This window comes from Urtica dioica, chromosome 1 (assembly GCF_054948205.1).
Source record: "Urtica dioica subsp. dioica isolate 48M chromosome 1, U.dioica_male_clone48M_v1_H2, whole genome shotgun sequence".
Lineage (NCBI taxonomy): Eukaryota > Viridiplantae > Streptophyta > Magnoliopsida > Rosales > Urticaceae > Urtica > Urtica dioica.
The window spans coordinates 39,986,198-39,998,319 of NC_142756.1; the positions used below are offsets into that span (position 1 = coordinate 39,986,198).

Consider the following 12,122-nt stretch of genomic DNA (forward strand, 5'->3'; position numbering starts at 1 on the left):
GTTGATTTTCTATGAGTTTGGGATGATGTTAAAACACATTTGAATCAGTTCTAAAAGTTTTTAATTTTTTATATTGAAAAACGTGTTTTAAAGGTTTGAGAATTTTCGAGTAAATTTTGTGACTAGTTTTATTTTCTTGCTAGTTTCGTTTATTTACTTGAATCGTTTTATGCATGTTGTTATTTCTTTTATTCTATGTTATTACCCTGCTAATAAAACACAAATAAAAGCTTTAAACAACATCTTAAAACGTTCCGTTACACTCGATTCTTTTTCGCACCTAAAAGGACGAAGCTTTAATTTATTTCTTTTTCTTCGAGCTGGAATGTAAACCCGAATTAAAAGCGGCATAACTCTCTGCTCAGAAATCAAAATTTAATGATTCTTGAATCAAATTAAAGCTCTGTCTGTCCTCTGTCCAATGCCACCGGTTTCGGCTGAATAGGACATCGGAGCCGCCAGATATGGCGATTTTACTCCGAGGTGCGCGGCTGTCTGAAACTCCAGTTTTTTAGAAATCCGGATTTTCAAACCCCACTACCATGAGTTATAGAACTCTAATGAGAAAACTTTCTTGAGCAAAAATGTTTTTCATATGATTATAAACATGATGTGTAAAGATTAAAAGTTTTGATTTTTGAAAGATTAATTGAAATTGAATTTTTACAAAACTAGTTTGAATTTTGAAAAACCGTTTTCACTTTCAAACTTGAAAATATTTTGTCATCCAAATCAAATAAGTTTTCAAAATGTTTTCAAAACTATATCTATATCACATATGTTCAAAATCTATATGCTCTTGAAAATTTGAGTGGGAGGTCTCTTTGTAGACAAAGCCGAAAAATAAAAAGATGTGTAATCTCAAACTTTCAAGTGTTCGAGTGAGTTGAAGTTCACACTTCCCTCACGCACTTTCCCGAAATAGAAAATAGGAAAAGATCGAGTATGTACCTTGTACCTTTATGCACTAATACTGCTCTGAACATGTCGATCTAGGATTCTCTTCTAGTTGTCCGCTCTGTCGCTCTCTAACTAGGAAATCTGTTTCCGAACTTAAAAGAGTCGATGAACCAACTCCAAAAACTAAGTGGGAGGGTTATATTCGTTGTTTGTAACCCGCGATCCCCAACACTAGTGAAAGATGCAATAACGTGGGACTAAGAGCCGCTCTTGCGACCCTCACTTAAATGTGAGTACTCCAAGGCGTTATTGCTTCGATCATTGCTCAATGAGCTACGTCCGAGAGTGATGCAATGATGGCAAGGCCTCCCCTTGGGGGATTGTTTTTCAAAGCTGATCTTTTGGACTAAGTGGTTGGTTGCACGCTTAGGCTCAATCCCTAGTATCCTCCCTTGAGGCTCTGCGAAAGGATGTGAGTGATCAAACCAATTTACAAGGTGGCTAGTCAAAATAGATGTATTGACATCTTGGCTAAGCATTAATGATGTGTCATTTACTTATAAATGGAGATTTTTTGCGGCCTTCTCTTGAGGGAGTAAATTATCGTTTGGTTTATAACACCTTTGGGTTTTACAAAAGTCTTAATGAAACTTAAATCCTAAACCAAAGACTAATCATCACTACTAGAAATCATGCATTTCACAGCACATGTTTTCACGGCGTTTGGCAAAAAAACGCCGTCAAAACATCATATTTTTTTATTGTCGAATCGACAGAAGACACGTGGCCTTTGAAGAGAAACGCTGTGGAAAACATAAGACAGCGCTTATATATAAGCGCTTTTATTTTATTCTCTCGAATTACAAGAAGCCATGTGGAGAAGAAGTGGTTTGAAAAAAAAAGTTTTGACAGCGTTTATATACAAACGCTGTGAAAAGTTAATGTACAATTATAACTTGACACGTGTAAGTTTCAGAATTTAATTTATTTGTATTTATTTTTTATATCATTATTTTTTTTTCACAGCGAAAAACACTGTAAAAAATATGGCAGTTTATTTCTATTTCTAAGCATAGAATAAAAAACCCCTAAATCTGAGTATAAAATAACTTCTTCTCCAATTCTCCAAATACTCACGTTCTCCACGTTTTCCACGAACGCACCCTAGCCTCTTTGCTCACTCCGAGTAATGTCAAGCCATTGACAACCATTACCGAATCCTCCACCCTGACAACCTACGACCAAAGCCCCATCGTCCGCGAGACCCATCGGCCACACCGCCCCCGTCGGCCTCCTCGCCGAGACCCAAGAAGAGGTCTCTCTCTCTCTCTCTCTCTCTCTCTCTCTCTCTTCCCTCCCCTTCCCTTACCATCTGACTCTGCTGCTTCCACAGGTACGAGAAAGGTCATCCTCCTCCGTGTCGTCATCGTCTGCCTCTTCTTCCACTACCGAATCCTCCACCCTGTCGACGACGCCTACGGCCTCTGCGAGACCTATCTCAACCGCCTCTCTCTCAGGTCTCTTTCGCATTCTCTCTCTATTTAAATCTTCACTTTCCCTTGCATTTGTCGGGCTCCAAACATTCCCTTAAAATATTGGCGTTTGTTTGTGAAATTAACTAAAAATCAGCCTCTGTAAATCGCGATTTTAAATTTCCCTTTTTTTTTGTTTTTTTTTTTTTTTTTTTTTTTTGCAGCTCAACTATCTCGGTGACTATAGTCTAGAGATCTTTGACGATCCTTGTTGCGTTGCGATGATAGAGGTACATGCTTTTAAACAATCTCTCTTGCCTGTGTCTCGTTGGTCCTCTGTCTCGTTGGAAGTTTATAGAGTTGGTATTGGTTATGGTTGTGCTGTGTGTTGAGTCTGTGTTTGAATTGAAATGAGGATAATTTTCGATAAGATAAGTCTTTTAAGAGGGATTGGAAAGTTGGCTATGTGTAAAATTTCATGACTTTAGAATCACGGGTGCATTACTTCATCTAGTTAGGTGACACAGCAGAACAAATAAAGGATAAAAAAAACTTACATGGTTTGACGTTCTATTTCTTCCGTTTAATGTGGACATTTCTTCCTGCTGCTTTTATTTGCCAAACTCACTCACAGTTTCTGCATTCAGGCAATTAACGCAATTCTCTCATCTATGCCATGTGCAAGGACGGAAACGTCAATAGCTCAATTCAAACGCATAAAAAAACAGGTTAGCTTTTCAACATCTTCATATTTATGGCTTCTTTTTTATTTTGTTCTTTAAAGAATAATTTAAACTCTTAGGTTTGGATTTTGCGATGACATGGTAAGTGATGGATTTATACCTGATATTCACACTGATGTAGGGAATTTTTCCGTGAGGATCTTAAACCCCGACGGAAGTGATCCTGTGGTGATTTTTCCGTTGGACTATTTTGTGATGGTGCCTTTGATTTGTGATTCTTAATACCTTGATGCTTTTTCTTGTAGAGGTGCTGCCACACAGTTTGGTGCTTTGCTCGACTCATTGTTGAACTTGTGAATTCGCAAGGAAAGCAGAGGTATGAACACGCTATTGTCAGTCATGGATTTACTTCTACTTGGTTCCCAAACAGCCTCACCGGTCATGATCGTTGCGTTGTGGTCCTCTCTCTCGTGGATAAATATATGGCCGGTGGCTGGAATGGCAGACTTATCCGGCTAGATGAATGTAGTTCTTACTAGAGCATGGAAATACTCTCTCTCTCTCTCTCTCTCTCTCTCTCTCTCAACAAGGTGAGAATAAAGGTAAAAAAAATTCTCTTTTTCACAATCTTATCTGTCCGTAGAGCCTATGCTTGAGATCGGTGCCGTTGAAGTCAACAGAACCACGGCGGTGTAGCGGTGATCTGGCTGGGAATCACGCACGTGGAGAAGAGAGACTGGACACGACCACGCGGTGTTGATCGAGCTGTACAAGGTTTACAGATTCGAATCATCATTCTCAAACCGAGGAAGCTGTAAACAGGGATTACTTTTTTTTTTCCCTGTTTTGTATTTATTTCTAACCCAATATCTTCACACAGGCTTTGCAAGAAAGGTTTGATTCAATCGGCCCGTTCTTTGGCGAGGGAGATCAACGCCCTTTGCAAGATAGTTCTGATCGAGAAAGCCAGTAATGTACGTGAACAATCTCTTGTTTTATTGACTGATTTCTACAAGTGGCGTTATTTTAAATTGCCTTAAGGAAAGCTGAACAACACTTGCAGTTGCAGATGAGCATTACTTTCGCTAATGTCAGTGATCTAAGAGCAACTATTTGTATACACATTTCTCATATGTAATGGACGTGTACAGAGTGCAAATCTCAGGCCAAAGGTAATCATGGAAAATTCCAAAGGTATATATACGCACAATTAAATTAGTATATCAATTACTATATATTTCAGTGTAACATATTTTTTACAGGTACCGAAACAACCTTCGACAATTGAATGTGGCTATTTTGTTTCAATGATGATGAAAAACATTGTTGAAACTCGAGATTTTCATAAATGTTTGCATGAGGTATGTACACATTTAAATACACATATTCAATACGTAATATATTGTTTCACTCACAAACAACTCGTTTTTATATATTATTAGTTTGAAAAGTTGAAGAGTTATACAGATGAGGCAATAGATGCGTATCAAGAAGAATGGTACCAAATGGTGTTAAACTTTATGGACATGGAAGTCAAATCGTCAAATGTGAATGTAAAGTGAGTGTGTTTCCGGTGCATGAATATTCGTTTACATGGTTTGATATGTTTCGGTTTAAATATACGGTACAAAGTACGAATAATAGAATTTGATTTTGAAATTATTGAATGGATTATTAAAAATTCGTATTGGTATGTTTAGGTTCGGATTTTGGAATATATATTGAAACTGTGTGCATGAATTTTTTGTAATATTCAAATTTTTATATATATAAAAAGAAATTACATTACACAGCATTCGTAAATAAACGCCTTTAAAATTTATCACCTACCAAAACGACATGTGGATGACACTTTTGAAAAGAATAGACAGCGTTTGTATATAAACGCTGTGAAAACTTCTCACCCGCCATGAAGACACGTGGATGCCACGTTGGAAAAGAATAGACAGCGCTTATATACAAACGCTGTGAAAAACATTAGACAGCGCTTATATATAAACGCCGTGAAAACTTTATCGCCTAGATTCTTACGTGGCTCCTACGTGGCACCACTTTAGACAGCGTTTATTTTAGGCGCCGTGGAATACTTTTAACCTCATGCGATACAACAGCGTGCAAAAAACGCCTTCAATCATATTTCACAGCGTTTAAAAAACGCTGTTAATCAATATTTTTGTAGTAGTGCATAAACTTGTTTCAACTTTTATAGGCAATATGTCTCCCAACTCTCTCATTCTTTCCTCGAACAAACTCGAAAACGAAAACTACATAGACTCGAAACGTAACCTCGACATAATACCTACCGTTAACAAGCACAAATGGGTACTCACCACCCCGTGTCCTCCTCTGACGAATGATGATTCAACTCAAGAGGACAATGACGCCTTAGCGGCCTGGCTTCGATCCGATGAGATTGTGAGGTGCTATATCTTAGCATCTATGAACAATATGTTGAAAAAGCAACATCGTGACATCGAGACTGCCGCCGACATGCTCTACAATCTCCTTGAGAGTTTTGGAGGGCAAAGGCGTCAAGCAAGGCAAAAAGCAGTCCGACAGTTTATGAACTGTCATATGAAGGCTAGGACTCCTGTTAGAGACTTTATGATACTGATCATTAGTTTTCTAAATAAAATGGAAATCCTAGGATCTGAGACTGATGGGAAGAATCTCATAGATATGATCTTAGAAACTCTCCCCGCGTCTCTTGATACCTCCAAGATGAACTACTCCATAAACAAACTAGAGTACACTGCTACCAAGCTTATGGAGGAATTTCACACTGCTGAAGGTCTCACTAAGAGAAAGAGGACTCAAGGAGAGGCACATGCTACTGAGCAAAGAGCCTCCGCCTCTGGAACTAAGAAGAGACCTCACAAGGCCGATAAAAAGAACTGTCCTGCCAATCTCAAAGCAAAGGAACATAGTATTGTACTAGTTACAGAAGCATGCTTAGTAGCTGATAATGTATCAACGTGGATTCTTGACTCCGCTGCTACTAACCATATTTGTTGTTCCTTGAATGGTTTCAAGAAAACCAAAAGCTTAGAAGAAGGCGAGTTCTGTTTCAAATGGGGTGATGAGAGCCTGGTGTCTGCGAAGGCTGTGGGATCCGTGACGCTGTCTTTTGAAGACCGCACTTTAAACTTGAATAATGTTTATTTTGTTCCTACCTTTGGGAAGAACTTAATATCCGTTGCTCGTCTTCTTGAGCAAGATTATTGTTTAAAGTTCATAAAGAATGGAATTCGTATTTCGTTTCCTGATAATTCTTTTGTCACTGATGCATGTATGAAGAATGCTCTTTTCTACATCTATCCCACTAAACCTTCTCTTTTAGATACCGAAATAGATAACGATCTAATTAGGGAGCCAAAGAGGATCAAACTTTCTGAATCCTCCGATCTAACAAAATCAACATACCTCTGGCACTTAAGACTTGGTCATATCAGTCTAGATAGGATTAAGAGACTTGTGAGGGATGGTCCACTCCAAGCCTCTGCAATAGGTTCACTACCTACTTGTGAATCCTGCATAGAAGGAAAAATGACTAAGCGACCTTTCTCCGATAAGGGTCGAAGAGCCACTGAGTTGCTGGAACTAATACATTCTGATGTATGTGGTCCGCTCAACCAACAGGCACGTGGAGGATACGAATACTTCGTTACCTTCACTGATGATTACTCAAGATATGGGTTTGTCTATTTGCTCAAACACAAATCCGAGACCTTTAACGTATTTAAGGTCTTTAGGGCTTTAGTGGAAAAGCAAACTGGCAAAGTGATCAAAACCCTGGTGGTGAGTATATGTCTGGAGAGTTCGATGACTTTCTTAAAGAAGAAGGTATCGCTTCTCAGCTTACCGCACCTGGCACACCTCAACAAAACGGAGTGTCAGAGAGAAGGAACCGAACTCTAATGGAGATGGTTAGATCAATGATGAGTTACTCATCACTCCCTCCTTCCTTTTGGGGATATGCCCTCGAAACAGCCGCCTACATTCTGAACCAAGTTCCGTCCAAGACGGTTCCTGGTACTCCTTATGAACGATGGACTGGCCGTAAAGTGAATCTTGGCCGCATCCGAATTTTGGGTTGCCCTGCACACGTGCTGAGGCAAAAGACTAGCAAGTTGGCTAGTAGGTCAGAATTGTGCCTGTTTGTAGGATATCCGAAGGAAACCAAAGGTTTTACTTTCTATAATCCCGAGGACGATAAGACTTTCGTTAGCACGAATGCTCGTTTCCTTGAGGAGGACTTTATGAAGGATGCGAAACCTAGAAGCAAAATTGTGCTTGAAGAAAAGTTAGGTGAGGAAGCTTCTACCTCATCTGTAAGAACTGTTCTTACCCCAACTGAAACACAACCTAACTCGTCAGAATCTCGTCAAGTAGTACTTAGACGTAGTGGGAGGGCTACTCAAAAGCCTGACAGGTACATGTCTTATGGAGACTCTCTTGTAGCCGTCTCCGACATGGATGATCCTGTTTCCTATAGCCAAGCAATGGCTTGTTCTGAATCAAACCTTTGGCTTGACGCCATGAAAGTTGAGATGCACTCGATGTATGTCAACAAAGTCTGGAAACTTGTAGACCTTCCTGAAGGGATTAAACCCGTAGGGTGTAAGTGGATATACAAGAAGAAAAGGGGTCCTGATGGGAACGTTGAGACGTTCAAAGCACGACTTGTGGCAAAGGGTTATACCCAACAAGAAGGGATTGACTATGAAGAAACCTTCTCGCCAGTCGCGATGGTTAAATCCATCCGCATACTCCTATCCATAGCTGCAGCTCTCGACTATGAGATTTGGCAAATGGATGTCAAGACAGCCTTTCTGAATGGCAATCTTGACGAGCGCATTTACATGGCTCAACCAGACGGTTTCATGGATAAAGGTCAAGAGACCAAGGTTTGTGAGTTGCTTAAATCCATTTATGGACTAAAGCAAGCATCTAGGTCATGGAATATTAGATTCGATGAAACTGTAAAGAGCTTCGGCTTTGAACAGTCAATAGATGAGCCTTGTGTTTACAAGTTAATACACGAAGGCAAAGTTGTGTTTCTGGTACTATATGTCGATGATATACTGCTCATTGGTAATGACGTGGGTAAGTTATCTGAGGTTAAGGTCTGGCTGGCAAAGCAATTCGATATGAAGGATCTAGGAGAAGCTGCATACATTCTGGGAATCCAAATCTTTCGAGATAGGAAAAACCGGACCCTGTCGCTCTCTCAAGCATCTTATATTGATAAGGTGATGGATCGCTTCTCGATGCAAGACTGCAAGAGGGGTCAAACACCCTTTAGGCATGGAGTTTCACTCTCTAAGGACCAGTCTCCCAAGACTGCACAAGAGATTGAAGACATGAGGAAAATTCCTTACGCCTCTGCCGTAGGAAGCCTCATGTATGCTATGCTTTGCACCCGACCTGATATATGTTTCGCCGTTGGCGTAGTTGGTCGTTTCCAATCCAACCCTGGACCCGAGCACTGGATTGCTGTTAAGCATGTTCTTAAGTATCTTCGAAGAACTAGGAACTTGATGCTTACATACTCAGGTACTGACCTGACTATGACGGGATATACCGACTCCGATTTTCAAGCGGATAAGGATTCCAGGAAATCCACTTCTGGATCTGTGTTCATCCTTAATGGTGGAGCTGTTGTGTGGAGAAGTATTAAGCAATCTTGCATTGCTGACTCCACAATGGAAGCAGAATATGTGGCTGCTTGTGAAGCATCCAAAGAGGCTGTATGGCTTAAGAAATTCCTTAAGTATTTGGAAGTTGTTCCAAACGTCGACGAGCCCATGACCCTTTATTGTGATAATAGTGGGGCTGTCGCTAACTCAAAGGAACCCAGAAGCCATAAGCGCTCTAAGCATATTGAGAGGAAATACCATTTGATTCGAGAGATCGTGCAGCGCGGAGACGTGGAAGTGAAGAAGATCTCAACGGTGGACAACCTCGCAGATCCATTCACCAAGGCCCTAGCGAACAAGGTCTTCGACCAACATCGTGAGGGATTAGGCATGAAGGACTACACACACCTTCTTTGAGTCAAGTGGGAGTTTGTTGTCAATGGTGCCCACAAGAAGAGTTGTAGTCTTTATTTTGAACATTTGATGTAATAAAGTCTCATGAAGACTCTTGCTTGTAATTGCCTATTCATTCATTAATAAAGTTGAAACGTTCATTCAATCTTCCTTGTCTGAAGCTTTATGATAAAACCATAGTCTTTTAGTCCATAAACAAACTTAACAACTTACGAAGAGACAAATGTAGATTTGCATGAACAAACTCTTCGTAGTTTGCTTAAAACGATATATTCGCAATCTTAGGGTCAAAGGACTATTGACCTCAGTATGATTGTTAGAAGAATCTATGATGTCTGGTTATGAGGCATTGAGAGTTAGGAACTCTATAGTTCTTCTAGGTATCTTCCGAAGGTACTGAATTGACCAGTGCACTTCTAGAGACAAGATAAGAACAAACCATTTAACCTCTTATGTCTCGAAGTCACTATGTATGAATTGCATCATGCTTACCTTAATCCTGAAATGAGACATGCCATTTCACACCTTAGTATTCTCATTTGAGAAAGTCAAAGTTCGGACTCACTATGTGATTCCGAACAAGGCCTATTGGTGAAGTACTAAGTTGTGAGTCTGTCATGAGTAACTTTGTGAAGTTCTCATAGATATGGAATTCATGTACAAGATTGCTGAAATGCAATGTATGTCACCTCATGCTTTGTTCCTTGGAGTGTGAATAAATGAACTGGCCAGTGTCCAAATTGAGTTTCGACTCTTTTGGATGAAACAATGTGACTTGTTAGCTCCTCGTCAATACATTGTTTCTAACTTATTCACAAGCGACAAAGGAGTTGAGGAAATAACAGCTAGAAGGGTAAAATGGTAATTTAGTAAATCCCGACTAGCTGATGACATTCATGAAGGGTAAACATAGATAATATTCAGTGGATCCGCTCATCATAATTAGGTCGAATTCTTGAGTAGAAAATAAATTCATTTGAACCGAGAGATTTTCAGTGTCACCTCTTTAGTGGAGTCAGTTGGCATTAAGCTAAACTTGGAAAAGGTTTGTGAACTTTTGAGTCCAAGTGTTTAGCTAAAGCTTTGTTCATTTGGGTCCATGAGGTCACTGTCACGAATCACATCGATAGGAATAGTTAAACTGGAAGCTAAGCCAAAACAAGAACGAAAATAGTTAAAAGGGTATTTTTGTCTTTTGAGACAATGGATGAAATGAATGTCAATAAATTTTTTGACAAGGTCATTTTGTGACATGTTTCACTCGGCCATGACTTGATCATTGGGCCTTGTGAATTAATTTCATTTCATAAGAATTTCATTGAAAATTCTTAATGGGCCTTTTTCATGTTCTCATGAATAAATGAAGAAGCTTCTAGAAGCTCCTTCTAGAGACATGTTGGGCGCCCAACATACCTAAGGAAAGAGAGTTAATTTTGTGCATAAATGTATTTAGATACTTGCCAAAAGAAAAAGAGGAAACAAATTTGCATAAGGATGCATAAGGGAATCGGCCACATTGAGAGAAAAGGCAAGATTTGAACAAAATAGGAAACAAATCAAGGCTTCTAGAAGCCCTAGCTTGGCCGAGTGTCTCAATAGGAAAGAGAGGAATTTTGCTCATGAATATGTGATATTCTATAGAAGAGGAAACTACCTTATTGAAGGTGAGACCTCTCCTATAAATAGGAGCCTCATTTCCTCACAATTCATTCATCCAAGTTTAAGAGATTTGAGAGACTCTCTCTCTAGAACTTGTGGCCGAAATCCTCTCTCTCTCTCTCTAGTTTATTTTCGATTTTTTTCTTGTCTTGGCACCTAGGTCCTCACTCGACCTAGTGTTTAGCTCTGCGACTTCGAGACTCGTTCTCAAGTCGTAGTGTTTAAAAGTGTCCACTCACTGATTCCTTTTTTCGAGTGATTTAGTGATAGAAACTATCGTGGTTGCTCGAGTTCCCGAGGAAAGAAAAGAGAGACGTGCTGCGAGGGGAGACGAACGTTGCCAACCTTCCAAAGGCTCATCAATGTTTAAGCATCAAAAAGTTAAGTAACTTTTATAGCTCATATTAGTTTTTATTTACATGCATATGCTCTTGTCTAGGTTAGTAAAAACTAGTTTTACTTAAAAAGAAAATTTTTAAAATTCCGCCGCTTAACGAAGCGTTAAACTTTTTCTTAAACCCTAGATCGATTCCAACATCCTCGAGTTGAGTTCATTCCTCGAGTTGAGTTCACTCTTCGAGTCGAGTACCGAGTCCACGAGTCGACTACCTACTCCTTGTGCCGACTCTACATGACTCCTCGAGTTGAGTTCAATCCTCGAGTTGATTTCACTCCTCGAGTTGAGTCCCGAGTCCACGAGTCGACTAACTACTCCTCATGCCGACTCTACATGACTCCTCGAGTTGAGTTCACTCCTCTAGTTGTGTCCCAAATCCACGAGTCGACTAACTACTCCTCTAGTTGAGTCCCAAGTCCACGAGTCGACTAACTACTCCTCGTGCCGACTCTACATGACACCTCGAGTTGAGTTCACTCCTCGAGTTGATTTCACTCCTAGAGTTGAGTCCCGAGTCCACGAGTCGACTAACTACTCCTCGTGCCGACTCTACAAGGTTCCTCGAATTGAGTTAACTCCTCGAGTTGAGTTCACTCCTCGAGTTGAGTCCCGAGTCCACGAAACGACTAGCTACTCCTCGTGCCGACTCTACATGACTCCTCGAGTTGAGTTCACTACCTGAGTTGAGTCCCGAGTCCACGAGTAGACTAACTACTCCTCGTGCCGACTCTACATGACTCCTCGAGTTGAGTTCACTCCTCTAGTTGAGTCCCAAGTCCACGAGTCAACTAACTACTCCTCGTGCCGACTCTACATGACACCTCGAGTTGAGTTCACTCCTCGAGTTGATTTCACTCCTAGAGTTGAGTCCCGAGTCCACGAGTCGACTAACTACTCCTCGTGCCGACTCTGCAAGGTTCCTCGAGTTGAGTCCCGAGTCCACGAGTTGACTAACTAC

At 40.3% G+C, this 12,122-nt stretch overlaps 1 long non-coding RNA gene across 7 annotated transcripts; it reads left to right on the forward strand.

Annotated features, from left to right (window-relative positions):
* The first annotated feature begins 2,698 nt into the window (after positions 1-2,698).
* LOC149407941 (uncharacterized) lies at positions 2,699-4,789 on the forward strand. Of its 7 annotated transcripts, none has more exons than XR_016297339.1 (6): positions 2,699-2,735; positions 3,020-3,100; positions 3,361-4,029; positions 4,119-4,249; positions 4,318-4,416; positions 4,498-4,789. It is a non-coding gene; the product is annotated as an uncharacterized LOC149407941 (long non-coding RNA). The 7 variants fall into 7 exon arrangements; XR_016297351.1 differs by adding an exon at positions 3,237-3,283 and having other exon boundaries at positions 2,706-3,100; XR_016297363.1 differs by having other exon boundaries at positions 2,706-3,100; positions 3,361-3,869; positions 3,936-4,029.
* Positions 4,790-12,122: the final 7,333 nt, after the last annotated feature.